This window comes from Mastigoproctus giganteus, chromosome 3, assembly GCF_048544385.1.
Source record: "Mastigoproctus giganteus isolate SK-2022 chromosome 3, ASM4854438v1, whole genome shotgun sequence".
Lineage (NCBI taxonomy): Eukaryota > Metazoa > Arthropoda > Arachnida > Uropygi > Thelyphonidae > Mastigoproctus > Mastigoproctus giganteus.
The window spans coordinates 148,836,713-148,856,867 of record NC_143577.1 but is presented as its reverse complement, the minus strand read 5'-3'; the positions used below and the strand labels follow the sequence as shown (position 1 = coordinate 148,856,867).

Here is a 20,155-nt window from a genome sequence, read left to right as displayed (position 1 = left end):
GGAACAGGCGTTTGTCAACTTCTGGATTAATTATTCTTTCTATCGAATGATTTCACAGTTTTTCTTCTTGGAAGTTTGGACTTCTTAGGCTACTTTTGCTTTTCCAATCACGTAAGTAGAATAGCGGCTAATGGGGGGAAATCTTGGGGGGTCTGCCACAACAACACATGAATATTTCCTTCCCCCCTGCTTTTATAATCTAATTTTCCTTGTGTAAATATGTGTGGTCACTAGTTGCAGGACAATGACTCCATGATTCTGGGTTTCCTCAATATTCTAGGCTTAGTCCAGTTAACGGCCCTACGGTATCAAACCACTATTCTCGCTGATTGGCTTTATCTAAGTGCGACTTAACTGATTTACACGAGTTTGAGGCTTACACCGATTGATTAAATAAATGTTCGCCTCACTAAGATCATAATTTTTTTTTTTCAATTATTGGAAGCTGCATCCGTTATCCAGGGCTTCCACAAAAATTTTAATTACGTCTGTGAAAGGAAGAAATAAAATATTTTCTCAATAAACTAGTGATGGTGAACGTTCTTCTGTTCAAGACCACCAGCGTATATTTGCAGTATGAGATCCCCATATGTCTCATTCGCACTAGAAAGCAACATTTTATGAAACTAAGTTGCAAATCCAATAAAAAATGTAACCACTGTCAATTTGTTTTGTATACTCGGCTTTTTGAAGAGGAATTCTGTATTTTCTGGGTTTCCTTCAAAAGGATAGCAGCTACGAATGGATAGATATTTCCATTATGCAAAAGCATGCATTATTTTGATTGAGTATATAAAATCTTCACGATTATACTTACGCAGAGATCATCCGTTTAGTCAGCAATCTGACATAATGTAGATTAAAATAATATTAAATCCTTATGGTGACTAAAATATCTAGATATGCGGTGAGAACTAGTTTCCATGCTGTTATCTGGAACACAACGGTTCGGCTTCACATTTAGTTCCACTTGCATAATCAAATGAGGTCTCTTAGGTTGCTGACAAACTAAATAAGTATTTTTCATCTCCATTCACAAATGAGCAATTTTTTAGGGTAGTGGATGCTAGAAGTTTGTCAAACTCTAACAGAGATCTAAATGATTCTACAATAACTGATAGGAAAGGGAAGAGACACTTCTGAAATTAAACATAAGAAAAGCACCTGGGTTGGAAGGAAGTAAGCAAATCCTTTAGCTATAATTATGAGCATCTTTAGATTCAGGGGAGGTCCCCTCGGACTGGAAATGTGGGAATGCAGCCCCAATTCACAAAGGGTGACATGAGCAGTTAGAGACCTTTTTAGCTTAACTGAAAATCTTTGATAATCTATAACTAACATAAGACTTTTGGAGCAGTGTGGCATTAAGGGTAAGTAACTACTCTAGCTAAAGGGATTGTTGAGTGCTTTTCGTGGACTAATGTTATTAGTAGAGTTTCCCCAGGTTCGATTCTAGGCCCGTTGTTGTTTTCTATATTTATTATTGATGAAGACATATCAGGCTGAATGTCCAGGGTGGTTAATGGTTCTAAATACTGCATATGGGTAGCAGTAACGTACCAAGTGTGTGGTACTATACTTAGGGTAGTGTAAAATAAAAATGCCTGGGAGTAATTGTGCAGTTACACTCTTAATAATGCAGACAACTCATGAGGTTTTGTCGGTAATATACAAGAATTTCGCTGGCAAGGAGGTGATTATTCTATAAGGCAAGATCAGGCCAATGTTTGAGTACTGAGTGGAAGGATGTAGAGCTGCTTGAACGAGTATAGAGAAAGACTGTAAATTGCAGCATCTAGAGACTAAGTACCTGCGAAATGAGGTTTTTAAGGCTGATTGGATTGAGCAAGATCAATGCTGATGGGACTCTTGCTCAGACTACGCACATGGGCGGGACATATTCAAATTGAGGATGGCTGCAGATTAGATGTGAAGAAATTTTCCTTTAGCCAGTGGGTGTTCGATTGCTGGAACAAATTTCCATGTGTTGTAGATATCCACTAGACAAACTGTTCGAGGGGATGGATTTTTTTTTTGGTGGATGATGTATCATTTGCCACTACTAATACTTGCTCTTCACCTAAAGTCCATGTTTGGCATGTTATCAGAACCGTACACTTTTAGACAGAAAGCTAATGGTTGTGGATAAACAAAGCTGGCAGTCTTCAAAATTATATTTTTATTCCCGCCATCTGATTAGTACAGAAGATGGCATACATTAAATTTTTCCATTCAACCGCGCTAGAAGTGCCACTGCACAATAAATATGTGATGCCCAAGGGTTATTTTTGCACACCGCTGAGACATTATAGTTTCCACACAGAAACAGTTGATGTCGACTTGTATGTAGATTCTAAAGTTGTACTGTGATACACCGCGGCAACTAATAATATAGATAGTCGCGAAGTGGTACAAATGTGTGGCGACCTGTCGCTATTAGTGATTACTAACTTAATTATTTAAGACCACACAGGTGTTGCCAGTATTCAGGAAAATGACATTTTAAAATTTATAATTCGACTTAGTAAGTTTTTTTTTGTTTTCCCCAAAAAAAAAAAACTTACTGGATTCGAAATTAGGCAGAAAATGCACTTTACAGGGGAATATTTTGAACGATAACTGTGATTCATCCCATAATTTAATCTCCATCGCTGGAAGCTTTAGAATGTGTGAATGCATTTTTAAATGAAAAGGTATCTATTTTTTCTAGCCAAGAAAATGGCTTATTCTCTCTGGTTACAGCTGCCTTCATTTTGCGCTACAATTAATTAGCCCTTATGAAACTCTTCCAAATGTCATGTCAGTGAATTGTTCTCCAACGTAATATGGAATAGGTTGTGTTCGATTTTATTTGAGACTTTTCATTCACCGACAATGGTCTTGGCTGCTTATTCTAACCTTATTATCTCTCTGTAATGTGTAACTCCAGCGTGACAATTTCCAAAGAAAGGATGGAACGCAGCATCTTTGACCCACCATCATCTTTCCTTCATTAAAATTTGTCTTCAGATAGAGCTGAAATTCGTAACGCTATTTTTACCATTAATGCAGCATTTTCGACTGCGATTTGGCATCTCACCTTGTAATTAAAATCATCGCTTGGACTGTCAGGAAATGATAAGGAGCCTGGTCACCATTTTTAAAGAAAAAGTGTATTAAACTTAAGAGCAGGCTGGTGTTATAGGGAAGAAAGCTCAAGGCTAATTTAATTAAATTCAGTATGACTACTCAAAAGACAAGTGTGAAATCCTTCAAGCTTTGATCTTAATAATAAAATATTATCATCGAACAGCGTTGGAATAAACTTACTTTCGTTTTCGGAGCTCAGTTTTTAGTTCAAATGTAATGGTAAAGATTATTATTTTTAAAGAGCACCAGAGACCAAGACACTTTGACATGGCAATTTATTATTTAGCATTACATCTAAGGTATGTTATTTACTGAACTATATTCGGTCTCTGGCAAATTTTCTTAGAAAAGAAAAATAAATAGTATCGGAAGAGAATCCAACACTGCTATACGTGAACTTGACATATTTATAATTCACTCTATTCGACTCCTGCATTAACTTACTTAAGACTAAGCCCACAGAATATATTATTCGAATGGAAAGCGTAAGATTATGTAGTTAGTTTAATAAGGAGTGAAAATTTGTCTGGGCGCTTCCTAATTATTACCAGAAACGCCTGGATTGAATAGATGGGATTCTGGCATATGGATAATCTTTATTGTGCACTATGTGAATGTCCTTTGGCTGAAGGATGGAGTAATTCAGGATAGGGAATCCAACTGCTCTTTCACCTGCAATTCGCTATCTATATCCTCGATGAAAGAGACTAAGAATTTCTTCAACGAGTTGTTTTATTTATTTCGTGTGGTAATACGATAAACGAATATACTTCTTTACATAATTTCTGCCTAGAAACGGGCCACTTCAAAGCAGTCTCTGTTACCTCCAAGAGGTTGAGCATGGGAGTGTGTGGTCTGGTTTGGATCCACTGTCACCTGTAGTGCTAAAACGCACAGAATCACGCTCCCAGGGAGCCAAAAAAAAAAAAAAACGCTCTGTTTATATTAACCTATTAATTATTTTATTCAGGTTAAAGTTTTAACTATATATATAAAAGGATAGCCGGTGTCAAGTAGTCATAATGAGACTACTACCACAAGAAGTAGATGTAAAGCCAGTAATATCAATAGTGAAATAACAGCCGCAATGAGACTGTTTCTCTACAAAGCATTGATTGCCATGCAGTCAAATTCAGTAAGATTTGATCAAAAATTTAATGGTGATAACGATTGCTATGAACAGCCCATTAGCTGGTCCAAAACAAAATTACTCAACTTAAACTATCAACCTTAAAAGAGGCCGCTTCCATGGAAGTGTAATGATCCTAGTCAAAGGCACTCAACAATTATAAAGATGACAAAAACCTCAAACTTCAGGAATAAGATCAAGAGCCACAATGAGACTATGCCTCTATAATATAGTTTTACAATTCATCATTTCCCACGCAGCCCAGAAAAGTTGCTGTGAACAGTCGCAATGATACTGTCACGTTACGATTTATATTATCTAACCCAAAAGTGGTGTTGGATCAGTATGATGTCTATTTCCAGAGTCCAGCAAGCGGGAGGTTACAGGATTCAAATAATGAACTTAAGAGTTTTCCCTCGTAATATTGATATGTGCTTTATTTACAACGAAACACAGTAGGCAAGTTTGTACACCAATTTAATTAAACAAGCTAATTCCTAAGTTCAGTTCTTTTCTGAAAAACTGACACTGAGAAGATTTGGAAGGCGGTAAAATTTTGTTCGTTTTCTACAAGGATATGAACATTAGGAACCCTATTTATAAGACGTCGTTTCTATTCCCAATCCTTTTCTGCACAGCACACATAGAGAATGGTGGATCCAGGTGTTAGTTAATCCCTGGTGGCGAAATGGCCTGACATAATGCTCTTTTTTTCAGGCCTGTCTTGCAGACGTTCTGAGCTTTCTCAGGAGTAAAAGGTGGAGATGGGCTTGTGTCTAGGAGCCACCCTTCATATCAGGACACACACAATCAATGTACAGAAAGACTACAGTATATATAAGAGCATGTATATAAATCTGTATGTAAATTGATTAAGATAACTTGAGAATGTATATACAGTTGTGTGTTAATAAATAAAATAATAATAAAAAATGCACTTGTGGTCAGAACGGATTTGGCTAAGCTCAATAAGATGGACCTTAGCCCGAAGAAGTCACTTGTTGAACGAACTTTGTTGCCAGGTTCTTTAATGTCCTTTGCTGGGTCTGATGTTATGCCCAAAAAGTTGTAGATTCTTCCTCCGAATAAAACATATAAATCTATGGGCTTTTAGCCACCAAGAATTTGGAGTGCATTATTTGAAACAGTGAGAAGAGATCTTTGAATTGATGTTAACTTCCCATTGAGACAATAGGTAAGAATACAGTAGCTGTAAAATTTCGGATTTTATGTATCAAATTAGTTGTATCTGGCAGAAGCAGCAGTGCGTAGTACACGCTTCTTGATTAGACCGGGGTTCGAGCCGATGACCACCGCATATCCCCGGAGCAATATGGCCTTAGTTGCTAATGCTCTTAAAACCAAACAATCGTAGGTGGGGTCTCGAAAAATTGAAGTGATTTTTAAAAGTAATTAAGTTGGATTTACTTGTCAAGATTTTAAGCTTGTTCATACTCGGCCTTCAATCACAAGATCCTCTGGATGTTGTTCTATTAGCCACTGCTACAACACAGCATTCCAGAGGAGCGGTTCCAAAACCGACCGCTGGAGATTTGGGCCTTGTAAGATGTTTGGTGCGGACCTTAATGACTGGAGGAAGCTTTCCCACCAAAGTGAGTTGAAAGCGCCCTCAAAGTCAACGAACACTGCTGGAACGTATTTTCCCACTCGTTGGATAATCCACGACACTCAGTGTTCAAAGACTGAAATTAAGAGAATTTCTCGCTACGACAAATGAACTGCTACACCAACACCATTCTTGGCTTGTAGAGAAAGCTAGAAGTGAACAAACTCAAAACTAGATGCCTCACAAGAAAAACTACCTCCTGGAGGAGGTAGTTTTTCTTGTGAGGCATCTGTACAGTTGGAAAGTTCAACCATCTTTGAACTGGTGGGTACATCCAATCCCAAATATGTGAAGCTCAACAAACAAAACATCTCATAAGCTGCCCCCCCCCCCCATGTTTAATTCCGTCGATGACCCGAGGAACTTTTTTCACTCCGTGGCTTCGTTTCTGAATGTAATTTGTCATGAAAGAAATAGCGTCCTCGGTCGACCTAAAATGAGATTTGGAATTTAGATGCCCAGCATTTGCTCGAAATAGGACGATAAGCACGAGGGTTTGATGGTAATTTTCTCCGGTTTTTTAAGAATCTTTAAGAGGAAAAACTGACTCCAAGGGGCAGTTTATTCCGTAACACCTCGGGATAAAGATCAAAAAACTTAACAATAATGGTGTTTTTTTTTTTTTTTACTGTTCGGCTGAGGCAAGATATCTGAAGAACCCAAGAAAGATACATTTTCCTCACAAATTCTAGCTCAGGTTTATCTCTTGGAAACAGGTCTTCAATAATTGATTTGACCGTAGAGGTCCTGTACGTTGTTAATAATTGTGTTAAACATTTTATTCTTAGTAATTCTGTAAACGAGTCCTCACGGCTCGGAATTACCTATTTCCTGCACAAAGCCTTGGCATCTGATAAGATTTCCTAAGAGGCGTAAAGTTGTCTTTATATATATCTGGACATCATTTTCAGATAAATGTCTATGCCGTTCAAAGTCTTTTCTTGCTTGTAATATCTGTGATCTAAGATTAATTAAGTCGGTGGTACACCAAGGAACTGAGTGACTATTGGATTGCTTCCTTTTTGCCGCATGCCCCAAGGCCGTCAGAGTTAAGACTTTCGATAAACATGGGGGGAAAAAATCAAATTATTATTTTAGGATTGCTTGTGTTCTGTGGTCAATTTGCTGGACGGAAAAACACGACTAATTCAGCCACGAAGTGAAAAAAAGTTCCTCGCGTTATCGACGGTATAATGGGTGCAGCTGATTAAATGTTTTGTTTGTTGGGATTGGATGTATCCACGCCAGTTCTAAGATGGTTCAACTTTCCACCCGTACAGATGTCCAGGAGGTAATTTTTCTTTTAAAGCATCCAGTTTTCAGTTTGTTCACTTCTGGCAATACAGGCCAAGGATGGAGAAATTATCTTCGTCATTTCAGTCTTTGAACAAAGGATTGTTCTAACATTGGGTGTCGTGGATTATCCAACGAGTGGCAAATGTCGAGAGCGCACTTACATATTTTCGTGTAACATTATACAGACAGGCTGTTTAGTATCCCTTCGATTAAAAACGTTCCGAAGCAAGATTTTTGTGTGTTAGGAAAAATCTTTGCAGTTGGGCGGTTATTTTTGAGATGGGATTCGAATACTGAGTCATACCTAATTCTACTGCAGGGAACCAGATTTTATGGCAGACTGTTGGAATTTTATGTGAAAACATAAAATAATTAACCACTGGCTTGTAGCCGTGTACGGCATGTGCGTTTTGTATGCAATAAAGACTTCTAAATGAAGTCGTATTAGTTGCTTATATCTTTCTGCTATGATTTTACAACGTATCATGCTATCAACTATGAATTGCAGTCGGAGAGTTCCACTGCTCCGAAAGCTTTTTTTTTTTGTGGGATGGGGTGGAAAAACTAATAAAATGAGATGGGCAGTTTGAGCGAGAAAACACATGTTCACAGACCTGTGTGGCAGGTATTAAAGGTAAAAGAATGCTACTGGACTAGGCATAAGACAGCAGTAGTCTTTTGTAATGGTTGTACCCTCAGCCTTTCTTTAACAACGAATTATACTTTCAGCGATCATCTTTTTGTCTCTAGGAGTGGTGCTGTTTGAAATGACCAGTACATGTATTCTACTTATCCATGCGTTATTAATTTTTAAAGTCGTTTGTCTTCAATACTAAGCTGTGGACTATAACAAGAATCATCATATAAATTATGAATAGTTTGTCGGCATGACTCTCGGAAGATCAGAAACAAACGTAATGATAAGGTTTACTGCCCTGAAAGCAGTTGTGCACTTTGGTGTTGCTGACTACTAGTCCAGTAAACTATGTATTTTATGCACAGCACTCTTCTGGAATAGTTCCCACCATACTCTATTTTTCATATTTTAAACCTTAGCCATATATGCATTACTTATTCCATAGTCGTAGCAGTTTTGTCTCAGTTTTTATGATACCGTGTGAAAAATATGTAAGCTACACCTGGTGATGAATTTTGGTGTATTTGATGTAAAGAAACCAAAACTATATATTTTTTTTAGATGGGGAGGATCAAATATTAAAAGGAAAGGGATAAGAACTACATTATTTTCTAAGTTTATAGCCGTGAAAGGCCATCGATTTTCATTATTTTAAAATCAAAATAATATTGATGTGAGCACACCAAAAACTACTAACGTAGTTTTTTGATTACGAGTATGAAAGGGCATCATTTTATCTGTATCTCATATTGTACTCAAACTTCACAACGAGTTTTCAAGACTTGTTGGCCTTTCATCGGTGGTGCCCACTGAAAATAATTAACAATAGCCTTCTCTTTTAGTGCAGCGTTACTTATTCGAGGTAATGCAATACATGGCAACTCGTTGTGAAGGATGGGCACAATATGAGATACAGGTAAAATGATGCCCTTACACCAATATTATATAGATTATTATACTCTTAAAGATATGATATTCCGTTGCATTTAATTTTAATTTAAAATGTATGGTTTGCGCTAAAGATAATCTCTTTCATTACTTGGTTGATTGTATGTTTGTTATAGTGCTTCCGTTCATATGGCTAATTTGCATGTCAGTGCTCTACTAGGGTATCATTTCCTGTTGATAAACACTCAAATTACTCTTCTACTAACATTTTCACGTTGAAATGGGTCGTATTATATTGTGACAGTTACATGATTGGATCCTGTTGCAATGTCCCTTCACGGGCAAAAGTTAACACTTAGAGGTGATATAAGACGATACAATGGCTTTAGATAAAATTAACAAACTCGCCTCTCCAACGAAAGTCCAGAATTTCGTTGGAGAGAGGCAGTTTATGCACACACCGCTGGCTCCTTTCCCGGTGAGTTCAGTAATTAATCGAATCAGGTTGGCTTGGACGCCATGAAGAGAAGGATTTTCATTTTGCAGAATGTCCGGACAGTTGTTGACTATTCCTTGCTGGATGGAGGTTGTAGACTATTATTTTTATCTATCGCCTTTAAAATAACTCCCCACTTGCGCATCTGACTATTAACTTCAAGGGGAAAAGCCCTTAGATGTATTTAATTCCCTTCGGATAGGCTAGTACTCGGAACAACAAAGGTTATATATAAAATTCAGTTTATTGTAAATATTTACATGATCCAGTCTCATCTTCTTATATATATCTTAATCATGCATCAATTAAAACCATTAATAACAAAATATCAATCCTCTTTCTATTATTTCTTACATAATTCAATGATTATTAACAGGTATCACTCACTTCTAATTCCCATCCAAAACATTTAATTGGAGCCTATCAAGCAATTATAAACAAGGCATCAAATATTTTATATATATCTATTAACTTGCCCGGGCTAATGTCCTTCAGCACATAACCTATTCTTATACACAGTATCTTTTAAAAGTCCTGCTACTTAAATTTCGGGATTCCTACAGTTCTTTGTGTGTATGAGAATACTTATGTAACGAAGCTCTGCGGTGAAGAGCAGGTCAACTCTGAAACGCATCTTGTTTATCCTACAATGAGCTAACTTCACGGTATTCTGCTACATCTTAACTTGATCCCCTTTCTTCTGGTCAACACTGTGCTCAATCCTGTCACGCCTGCCCCGTAGCACGTGTTACCATACACCCACTTTTTACAGTTCTACCAGATTTGATGTTTACCGATTATCCAAAAAAAAAAAAACGCCTTTGTCCCCGTAGCGTTCTGAAACCACTTTCCTGTTTACGACCCTGCTTTACAGTAGTTTTGTACTGTTTATTGCCAGCTTAAGCTAATGGCTCTGCTTTTATCTCTTACTACCCATTAAATTCTTATTATTAAAATCAGATGATATTACTATCTTATTCACTACCAGCAAGAATTCCTATTTCTTAATAAAAACCAACTTATTTTTAATCTTACAAGGTGCACTCTGTCTGTGGTGTTTCAGAGCTGGGCAGGTGGAATCCGATCTCAAACTGAAGGAGATATAATTACCAATTTCCTTTGTTCAATGAGAGCAGCCTGGGAATTCCCTTCGGAAAGAATGACAACCAACACACACATTAATATATAACATAGTTTATTTACAACATGAAAATTATCAACTCTCAGGCACATACTATTATTATTCAATTTTTCCTATGAAGTATCAGTTATATATGCAATTACGTACATTGGTTTATTCTAGCAAGGTTATCCCCTTCTATACAACACAATCAATATCATTACAGAAAATTGCTATAGTTTCTTTACACATGATCCATAAATACTTAACAGGTTTAGTTAACATCCTTTTTTTTAGGAATTTCGCTCTTTTGATTTATTTAGTGCTCCTTTTTTGTCTCAAGGATTATAATATCACAAACTTCTCTAATTAGGATAAATTATACAATTGATATAAATTTCTGGACTAATGCTTGTCCCGGCTATCTCTTACTCTGTGTTTCTTCACCCTTCCAAAATATGTCTACTTATAATAATCAAAGTCATTACTATCATTAAACACCCGTATTATCTTTACTTGTGTGTGTATATATATCTTTCTAAACTTCTACTATTAGGGTTCCTACAGTCCTTTAAGGGTAAATGAGAATACTGTATGCTAGGGACTTGCATTCATCTCCGGACTTCTAGCGGAATTTTCGTGCGGGTCACAATTCTGGCACTTAGCGGTAGAATCATACTCCGTCGTTTCGGGGACTGCTATCTTTCCTTATACAGGCTACTAATTCTGCATTTTCTCTCCACCTTATTCATAAAAAGAAAACTCACAGGGCATCTCACACTAACTCCTTCTCCGCTCCACCTATTAAGAAATATTTCCCAGCTCTCGTTGCATTCGGGTCACTACCCTTGCCTTCCAATGACGGACAGGCTTATTCTCCTTACACTCAACTCAGGAATCTGACTTATTCAACCTCTTATTTTAATATATCCTAATTTTCCCAGGTTGTCTGTACCTTTGAAGTGCGCCATCATCATCGCCACCGCTGGTTAAACTTAGCGGATTTATTTCACATGATCAAAGAAATGTCCGACGATATTCAGCCCTTTGTTCTTTCAAAGCCTTAATTGTTCACACGTAGTCGCTGTACCGTTCCCGTTGTTTTGGTGTTATCCTGGGAGCTTACCGCTCCTTGTCTAATTTTACATCTTACAAAATGTCATCCCTTTTCTGTTGAACGCTGTGGTGCCAGGCACTCTTACTATTTATGATTTTCTTAATGTCAGTTTGCCTGTTTCGCAATGAAAAACCAGAATAACTCAGGAGACTTCTGGCCTCTGCACTAAGGAAAAGGTAGCGATACCAAAGGCACTGGGTTCGCGCACCCACGAGTAACCCAAATTTTAAGAGCAGGACGTTATGTGCTGGCTTTCCATGGAATTTAGATTGTTTCGGGAACCCATAAATAGGCTGTTGCCAGCTTCCTGCACGTTCTACTAAAACACACATCCTCTAATTAAATTTCAAACCTAGCCCACTTCCATACAGTCTGAATTGAGTCCTTCAGCAACAACCTATGTATGGTCTGAGAATGGATTACCTTAATATTCACACGGTATAATAGAAATCTAAAATTAGTCTTCATTGCAATGGGGAAAAAATGTAGAACAATACATTGGGTTGAAGACAGGCTGCTGTTTCTGATTGCAAATCTGACTCCAGAGGCTTTATGTTAAAGTTTTCTATTCAGCCATCTAAGAAGAGGAATAAGTTATTTGAGCAGATGTAGTTAGAGAGTATATCTCCTTGAGATAATATCTAGGCTGTACTATGATACTAAAAAAAAATATTTTCTATCGAAAGCACCTTTGATGTAAAATTCATAGCATTGTGCTTTATCTTGAGGAGCAACAGCTGGGAAATGCACTAAAGAATCAATGATCATTTGCCAAAAAGAGAATGTCTAAGTTTTGGTTAACATTAAAGGAAAATGCTCCATTGGGCACAGAACACTATTTGATTAACATGTGGGACTGAACTGGTGGAATCAAACCCTCCAGCGCTCCTGGCAGACGGCGGAAATTGAAACCCTACGACAGAGCTACAAAGAGGCGAGAAAGCAAAAACCAATCCTGGGAGTGCCTGGTCTCGACCGCTGGAAACAAGGACCCTTGGGGAAGTAGTTGAAGCCACTTGGAAACACAAACAATGACAACAGAGACGAGTTTTCCAGGCCAACGAGATTCAGCAATGCAGCAGACCTAATAAAGGGAAATATATGCCCTGGACCGGACCTTCTGGAACCCGAACTTACAATTAAACCTCTGTCTGAAAGGTGGCGAACGTAAAACTCATCCTAAAGGATCCAACATTAGTATGATGAGGCGGGAAACCTCTCCCGTAGACGCCTTGACCAAGGTAAACAGATATAATACAAAGTACTTCCCAGTGGTGGCCCCAGCGTTCTGGCAAGGCTACGCGAAGCCAACATGCCAGAAAACCTCTATAACGCCCTCAAGGTTCGGGTCTTGGACACCTTTCTTAACATCGATCTCATTCTGACGATACAGGCAAACTCAAGAGCCGCGTTAGAGGTCCTCGCAAATCGGGCCCTGACCACTCTCCAAGAATGTGGCAAAATAAGACGCTATGCAGCCAGGGTCACGCTTAAAGAATGGGGGGGGGGGGTTGAAAAAACGCACAGGCACTGTTCGCGAGGAGGAGAAACCAAAGAACACATGTTCTTCAGCTCGCTTGGACTGGGATACCAGAAATGATTCGCCCCCAAGATTTAGAAAACTCAGGAAACAAACTATACCAAAATAGACTAACGTGGACGGGACTCATGTCCCATGAAAGACAAATAGAGGTGACAACCAAACTTAAACACACTCCTGAGAACTGAAAGGCTTAGGAAATAAACCACACTAAGGTAAAGACTACCTTGGACACCACCAACGGGTCATTGTACAGTTTTCCCTGCAGACGCTTGTTGGCGATCGCACCGGGGTGCCTTTCCATCCCCTCTTGGTGAGGCATGGGCCTGCCTACACTATCGTCCCCGACACACAAAAACTTAATTATATCAAAATTACAGTTCAACCTTTATTATGCAAGCATTATCCTCACCTGACGATGATGGATGTTTCTGTACGTACGTGCATATAAAAGAGCGCGCGCGGTTTTTTTTTTTTTTAGGTCCTAGCCGCTGAAATCTCAAGAAATTACGTGGTAGGACCTGCCAGATGAACAACGGTACATGACACTATACAATATCCATACACTTTTAAACCTCTGGCATTTCCAGCAAACTGGTACACCCACAATGCGGAGATAGCGGAACCCCCTGGTGCCGTCTGACACTAAATACACCTTACGACTTTAATGTGTGGACACTTATCAGTGAATTTCCAACTAGAAACGAAAACTACTTGGATTTAGTATTCACCAAATTTCCTTGTTGGTCTTTAAGCCTACTAAACTTTTCCAATCAGTTAAAGATATGGATTTAGAGCGAAATGGCCTTATATGAATTACTATCAACGATCGTTAAGAAGCACTGGACTGCTTTTATCAAATCATTAACGAAATTACAAACAACCGTGGTACGTGCTATAGTGCCACTAGTCCTCTAAGGAATTAAAATGCATAGTAGGTTTAAGAGAAATATTCTTCTTAAAAAGACAGGACAACAACAAATACTTGGAATTCGTTGAAAGAAGAGGCTAAAGATATGAAACCTATATTCAGCTATTGACGTGCTAGCAGCTTGGAAGAAATTTACAAAACAGATAGACGACGACGGGATGGAAGGTAACGAAAATTTTCTTCTCAACTACATTGATACACTAAGAGTATTTGAAATCAACCAAGCAGAATTGTTGAGCACAATTACCTCTATGAAAAAGGACCTTGTGTGAGGTCCTGATGGTATCCTTACTGTTTTATAGAAAAAAAAAAATGTGGAACCATACTGATAAAGCCATTACTTCACGTAATAAAATTGTTCTTTGAGAGTGGAATCTATCCGCCCCAACAGCTAAAGACTAGTTTTTCAATTGAATTTCATAATGAACCTAGCTCTATCAAGGGTTTTTCCACCTGCGTAGATATGGAGTCGACTTGTTCATCAGAGACAAATTTGATTGCAAACTACTTGGAACTTTAAACCTAACATTGGTGGCCTACTGTTATTTCTTCTGTATATCAATGACCTACCACATAAAAATTTATGATGGAGAACAAAATGGTAGTCAATGAAAATAAGGACGAGCTGATGAGTTTTGCCAATGCGCGCGCGCACACAAAAAAAAAAATTCATTCTTATTGTATTAACAACAAGGCGATTAAAGAATCACTTTCCTTTGATGTTCATGTTTAAAATATTGTGAAGGCATCTTTCTCTACAAAATTTATGCAAGATCTGGTCTCCACACGCAGCTTACCAAAAAGAGCAATACAATACGTTTGTTTTAAAAGTGGCCTTGAATACAATAAGAAATGTTACCAAGAGTGGTGTGTTGTATTCTTTGGACATGAAACGCTGGAAGAAAGAAGAGATAAAGCCGACTTACTCCTTTTTAACCATCTGTTAAATGGTACGATAAACTTCAACGCACCGACAAGAGCTTTAAGAAACCATCCTATGCAAGATCAATGGACACTGCCAATCGCATCAGTTACCTGATCCTGTAATATGTGTGAAGAAATACCAGTGTTCGCTTTACTTTGGAAATTTATACTCCAAGCTTCTGTTTGATTGCTGTTGATAATGCTTTCACTACTGTCCAGGCATAATTGTTTTTTTTTTTTTGTTGGCTAATCAGGAGGAGTTTCATGTTGCACGCAATCTGTTTTTCATGGTTCCATATTTAATTTTATCCAGTATAGAATTTGAACATACTGTAACGAAGCTTTTTTACTATGCTTGAGACTGAACCGATGATAGAGGGAAAAAAAGCTTCGAAATCAGAATGATTAAATTGAACCATGCCCCGTAAGAAGGAATGTACATTCTGCATATCTAGTGAAAACCATTTCGATGTGCTTTTATTGGAATCACTGATAAAAGATTTGTTGCATCAGTCCAACGTTTCTGACATAAGGATATTGAAGACCCTAATTTTTTTTATCGTTCCGGGTCAATGGGATGGATCCGAACAATACTTGCAGAACTGGTCCGAGAAAACCAGATTGCAGCTGCATATGTGGCAATAAGCAGAATGATAGCCTTGTAGAGAGCAACTTTTTCTTTTAAAAAATATAAATGATGATAGAACGCTAGCCCGTTGTCTACAATTATTGCAAGATATTTCGTTTTAGTAATTTAAGGGAGGTCTGTTAACAGATAAAGAAGTTTTTTCATGTTGAAATTTTTAGTTTCAGCCTTAGCGCATTCTAAGTCCTGTAGGATGTTATTAGCTGGAGTTAGTTTATTTTGTGCTGTATCCGTTTTCTACAGAATATACTGGGTAAACTAAATATTCACTGAATTGGTTAAGTCATTGTACTGTTACTTCGCCCCTGTATGTTTATTTCCATTAATACGAATTGGAAAACGGTTTCAGATAATAAAAGCGCAGATGCAACCCATGAATCGAAAAAAATGTGACAATAATGTTTTTGAAATTACCCCCGAAATAAAATTCCGTCATTTTTCTACCTCATCAGATCATCCGAGTGAAGTAATGTCATATCAATGATATTATTAGCGAGAGCACGATCTATGAAGGCATAACAGCTGGCTACGCTATAATTCTGTAGCTCACTTAATCAAGACGTGTAAGAGCCTTTCAGGCATAAAACTTAGCGAAGAAAATTTTAATTATAAGGATGACTTATGAAATTTCAGTGATTGATGGCATCCACTTTTGGGGACCATTTCATTTCGTGAAGCTATAACTCAGTGTCTGACAGCAACATTAATATCTTCTACGAAACAGTCCTAACGGTTGAGTTACATCACAGTTTTCCCTTCCTGTCTTTGAGTTGCTTTCCTACGTTTATTGAAATAAGGTTCCTTTTCATACGACTAAAGTTGTTCAGCTGCCTCCTTTCTTCGTACAGAGTGAACTTAAGGAAGTTTGAAAACGACCCATAATGGATCGTTAGTCAGCAGTATTAGTCTGGAAGCAGTTCGCCAAACTTACTTCTCATTCTTTCTCCTAGTGTGGGTGGCTGCAACATGATGACAGCCCATTTGCGGCGAGGGGGGAATGTTATACAAGGGATTTCTTATACAAGTTTAGAATGTAATGACCCAGATAAGATTTAACAGTAAAAATTGCTGTTTTAATATGTTAGACATATTAAGTATGGGAAATTATTATTTATTTTTTTTTTTTTCCAGAGAGTTAGTGCATCAGTAACTTTGTTTGAAAACTGGACGGTATACAGAATTCGGTGTTAGGTATCTGCTACATTAAGCATAAAAATAGCTGGACTCAACTAGAAATTAAAATCTCCTTAACGTAGGATCAGAACTGGGGAGTGTAATCCAGTATCTCGTTAACGGTAATATAATGCAATCTAAAAAATCAAGTAAGCTGGTGAAGCTTATGGAAGTCAGTTTTTTTTTTTTTTTTTTTTTTTCTCGATTAAAGACGTTGAAACTGACTTATCAGATATGGATGAATTAGCACAGAGGGGAAAAATATATTTTAATTCTGGAACATGATTTAGGTTAATCTCGATATGGCGTTTAAATATTCACTGAGTTGATCGGTTACTGTATTCCTACTTTCTTTAGTTTCAGATAATAAAGACGAAGATGCAAAATATGAGTTTGCAGCTTGAGCGATGTTCCCAGAATATATTTTAGGCCAATGCTTTAAAAGCATTTATGATCCTGAAACACTATACTTGTATATGCGTCAAAAATAAATTGGTGGCGCCCCTCCCTTTATGTACTTAAAGTTTCCTTTGTTTCATGACAACAGTGAGTGAGAGAGAGAGAATATGTTCGGTCTAAGCACAAGTTTACCAAGGTCAGTTATTGTCTTTCAGAGAAAATATGCCCACAGGCACAGAGTATGAAGAAATAAATGAGGTAAACAAATTTACTCAATCAACGAATAACATCAATATATCAGTTTAGATTTCTTTTTAAATCGTAAGCTTTACTAAAATTAAATGTCAGTACAGGGAAACCTCGCATTAGCGAAGTTTGGGTGTAGGGCTTGTTTGTTAAAGTCAAAATTTACTGAATTTCTTCCGAAATGGGTGAAACACCATCTCATTCAGGAAATTATGCGTACCAAAGATTGATGGATATGACAAAAGATCTACAGGTAAGCTGGAATTTGAGGTGAAACGCTTAGATCAATGATCGGATAACCACATCCGGCCCAGAGCATTGGAAATTGTCTCCGACAACCTTCTTGATACTGAGACGATGGAATAATACCGACGCTAACAAAGAATTCGAAACCTACATTCGAGAAAAGGATTTTTAGGGTGAAGCAGAGAGCAAGTTAATGTCTTTCAGACAAATTACAGTAACTTATGACGAGATATTGGAAAGAAGCCAAAAAGAACCAAATGAGGAATGGATAACTGGTAACAGCATTGAAGATATGAGGAGAATAAAGTCGTCGGAAATAAATAGCATCAGAAAATTGCTAAAGAACAAATGAGGATTGACGGTATCATTTATCTCAAAGAAATAGAACAAAACTCGCCAATAAGATAATGTGAGGAAATTTCAGATTCACATGGAGTATTATAGCTAAACATTTATTGATTAATAACTGTATGGTGTACGTAGTAAGCTCAAAATACAATTTTTATTTCCTTAAATTAAAAGAAATATTAAAAATTCATTACTTCTATCGAGCTGAGAACCAGATTTTTTTTTAATATTCCCTCTCAACAGCGGGTAGTGATTAAAACCTTGTTGGTGTTGTGGAAAAAGTGATTGTTCAGTTTCAAGAGAGAATTAAAGATCTTTCTTACAGTGAAACCATGCCTGATATGTAGTTACCGAAATTTCTGTTTCGTACGTATCTCGCGATTAGCAGTTTACTCAAATTGTCTATTTAAAAACCAAATACATTTTTACAATATAGTGGATGATGGACTCCTGGAAACCGTCTTGATAATATCTTTGCTAAGAGTGTATAATTCAAAGTTTCGTTTTTAGAATTTAGCTCATCCATTTTATTAGTTTGAAGTATAGTACTTGTAAATTCATGCTGGAGAATCTTCAGACACACGATTCTTTGTAACACTGGAGCGCAGCCTGTTATCCATAAATTATTGGCACGTCGTTAACAAAATAATAAATTTGACAGTTGAACACGTATAATTACGACCGATATTATAAACAATGAATCAGATCTTTCATTTCTTATTTCAATTAAATGAAAGACAAATATTAAAACACGTTACCCAATTTTTTTTTCCCTAACACATTATTTACAACTCTAAAAAACTGAATTCTGCCATAGCGCTGGGGAATAATAATTATTAGTCACTTTTTTTCAGTTAAAATTCGTAACGGCTTGTACAACTCCACTCGAATACAAAGTAATTTGTTTAAACGGATCGCTTTTATTTCCAATGTCTGTTTTCTATGATGGTATACTGTACAGGAAAATTAAAAGTGGCACAAGTAAGACTACTATTTTTAGGCCACCGGAATAATTAAATTCATCTACCTTGCTATCTACTCCTGAGATCGACGGAATTCGAACCCGGTGTGGGGAGGACCGTGTTTAATTAGCATATGTAAAAAAATCCGCCCAGAGATAACTGCATGCGGGTACCTCTAAATTTTGTTTTCGTTAATTCCAATCCCTTATCAGGATGTCTACTTTTGTGTAGATCTTAATTGCAACAAAACAGTTTTGCTGCTTTAGTGTTTAAAGGGATAACATAAAAGTTGGGCACTAATCCAGAGTACCGGCATCTTTGGGAGGTCCAGGTCAGTTACTGATGTGGGAACCAACCATTCCACGAAAGGCTGTATATTTGAGTTTTAATTTTCAGCAGGAGCATTAAGGAGTGAACTTTTACTCGTGGAAGATCCCAATAGAGTATTTTAATGATCAGGATTATGGTTGAAATTTTAACAGCACAACTGCGATCTCATCAACATTCAGGTGCAGTTATTACCTTCATGTAATAGTTGGAAAAACGATACCACGAATTAATAAAATTTTATTGCAATTACAGCACTAGGTGACAGAAATTCTGTACAACGATATGCATAAAGTGAATTATATCTATGATCATTTTAAAAATTCTGTCCATTTGTTTGAGTCTGGAGAGGTTGGATTTGAAGTGTTGTTAGTTAAGTTTGGTGAATCGCTTGCGGAAGCATGACTGCCAAGCCTTTGTGTTCATAAAGCTATTGTATGGGGAAACTTCGTTTTCCATCTAAGAATACTTGAGGAGGGAAAGAAACAACTTTAAATCATCGACATATGGCAGCATGATTTTGGTGAAATGGACGATAGCCCAATCGGTTGATTATTTACTGAACTGTATTCTTAATCAGCAGGACTTGACTAGAAGGAACTTCATGTTGCCCGCTATTTTCTCCTTTATGAGAATTAATAGTATCCATTCTAAAAGATTGTTCATGAAGTGACTTTTTTTTGTTTGGATGCCAACTTCGTTGCAACTGAACGTAAACAGAGAACTTTCTCTTATTTTGAGAAAAGTATTTACATACGTCGTATGTAAACATTGTTTACAATTACATAATCGGACACACATTTTAATTTTTATGACCACAGAATACGGGTTAATATTCTTTTTCGTTCGTAAAATTGTAGAAACCAAAATCGGTGGCGCTGTTTCATTCAACATTAAATAATTATAAGTTGGCCAAACAGGTTTCGCTGTGTAAAACACGTTCATTGCTAAAATATGCCAAGCCTTTAGTGTGC

The 20,155-nt window shown here is 37.2% G+C and overlaps 1 protein-coding gene across 1 annotated transcript in view; it reads left to right on the top strand.

Moving 5' to 3' along the window:
* LOC150088324 (neuronal acetylcholine receptor subunit alpha-10-like) overlaps positions 1-20,155 on the top strand; it is a 583,489-nt gene that overhangs the window by 453,219 nt on the left and 110,115 nt on the right. The gene's annotated exons all lie outside the window — the stretch shown is intronic.